We start from the raw sequence: 2,110 nt of genomic DNA, 5'->3' as shown, positions 1-2,110 counted from the left end.
TGGTACCCAATGAAAAGAGGCAACTGCCTCCAAAAAAATCAGAGTACTGTGACCAGAGAATGAGGGATCGATTCTGGATGGCCCCAAACCACCCGAATCCATCACTTCTGGACTTCGAAGACAGGCTGACCTAGATTCAAGACTGGGTTCTGTCCCACGCTGCCCATGCTACCTTGGCAAGCCATCTTGTGTCCGTAAAATGGGGATAATAATGCATGGGCTTCCTTTGGCCTGAGAGGACATCAAAGGAGGTGGTGAGGACTTAAGTCAACATTCCGGCCCACTCTCAAGATCGGGGCACTGGGGGTCAGGGCTGCGAGGTGGACCCCCACCTGCTCACCTGCTCGCGAGAACTTAGAGAAGGAAGAGGCGTCTAAGCCTGAGCTGCATTTGACCAACACCTCCTTCTTAGAGAGCCCACCCTCGGGCACCAGCTTCACGGGGGAGCCGACAGCTCCTGTGCGTTGGACAAAACACAGTCAAGACCATGAGGTGGGGGGTGTAGCAAACACGCCATCTCTGACCCAGGACGGTCTGCAGAGGGGGCAGGAGGTCTGAGCCACAAGGCGGGCACAGCCCACTGGCTGGATGCAGTCACACAAGAGGCGACTTTCTCCTGGACCCAACTCCAGAGGATGTGCACACACGGGCACGTGTGCATGTGCACACACGGGCACACGAACACACACGCGTGTGCGGGCATGGATGCACACATGCGCATGCGCAACCTCGGAGGGGTGCTCCAAGTTTCATGCGAGATTGACACTTGAAAATGAACGGGATTGGAGTCTTAATAACCAAAATGAAATTGTTTTTTTTTAATAACCGAAAGCAATTGGGAAATTACGGAATCGGCCTGCGGTGTTCTGAGGAAACCAGCTGCCCAGCAAGAAAGAGGAAACTCAATAGAGCACAGTGGGAGCAGTTATTAGAAAAAATAAAATATAATGTCACCTTTTCCTGTTTACCCTGCAAGCTGAGACTCCTCACCCAAACCGGCTTCATTAATTACTATTATCGCCCCATTTCAGGCTGGGAGGCTTCTTGCCATCTTCCCAGGACCCAGAGGAAGCCTCTATTAATTTGAGAAACTGATGTGTGAACCAAAAAACTGGTGAGTTAAAGGCGTTCTCGCTGCAGCTGGTTGCCTTTCCCACCACAGAATGTCTACAAGGAAGTTCGCCGGTCCGAAGGCTCTGAAGAAACTTCTAGAACCGATCACGCTCTCCTCACACTGTAACGTCGCTCCCCTTCTGTTCTCGGGAGTTTTCATTTCCTCCCAAATTAAGATGGAGCTTGAGAAGGACCTGGAGGTTGGGAGGCAGCAGATCCAGGTTGGAGGCTCAGTTCTCCCATCTACTGGCTGTGTGACCTGGGACAAATCACTGCCCATCTCTGATCCTTAAGTCTTCACCTGCGCTGTGAGCCTAACGCCCAGCTCGCTGAGTCTATAAGAAGCTGTGTGGGGGAGCCTCCTGCACGTGGTGACCCACGAGACATGTGCATCATTATCTTTAGAAACCCTTTTATGACTCCAGCTACTTACCCACGACCAAAACTCAGATCTGATGCCACAGGAATTGACTCATTCATTCATTTAGGCCCAACGGAGGCAGCTGAGTTTATCTCCATCCTCTAAAGAAACAGGAAATTCTCTCCGCTCTGCCCTAATAAAAGAAGCTTCCAGATGTTTTTATTTCATGAGTCCCTATTTCGTGCCCAGCTCTTAGCAGCTGTTTATGCACCCTGCTTGGGGGTGCCCTGTGATGCCGAGCACTACTGCCCCCACTTCACAGATGAGGCTCGCCGGGGTGGCTCCAACAGCAGGGAGCCCCAGTCGGCCTGCCCCAAGGCTGGAGCGCTCCCTCGCCTCCCTGTCCGCTCCCACGCTAACCGAGGTCTCCGCTAGAGTGACCTCCCTCCCTCTGGGAGCGAGTCTGCTCGAAGGAAGGACGTGCCACTCAGGCATTCCCACCGATTACCGCAGGATGAGTCTTCCCCATTCACTGAGCCTTCTGCCCATGAATCAGAGCTTGTCTTTCTTTCCCCTCTGCCACCAGCTCTTGAGTTTCCAATTTCACCATTAGCTCATTGAACAGTGGCAGCGTTC

This window comes from Pteropus vampyrus, unplaced genomic scaffold (genome assembly GCF_000151845.1).
Source record: "Pteropus vampyrus isolate Shadow unplaced genomic scaffold, Pvam_2.0 Scaffold16, whole genome shotgun sequence".
NCBI classification, from domain to species: Eukaryota; Metazoa; Chordata; class Mammalia; order Chiroptera; family Pteropodidae; genus Pteropus; species Pteropus vampyrus.
Note: the sequence above shows the minus strand (reverse complement) of the source record.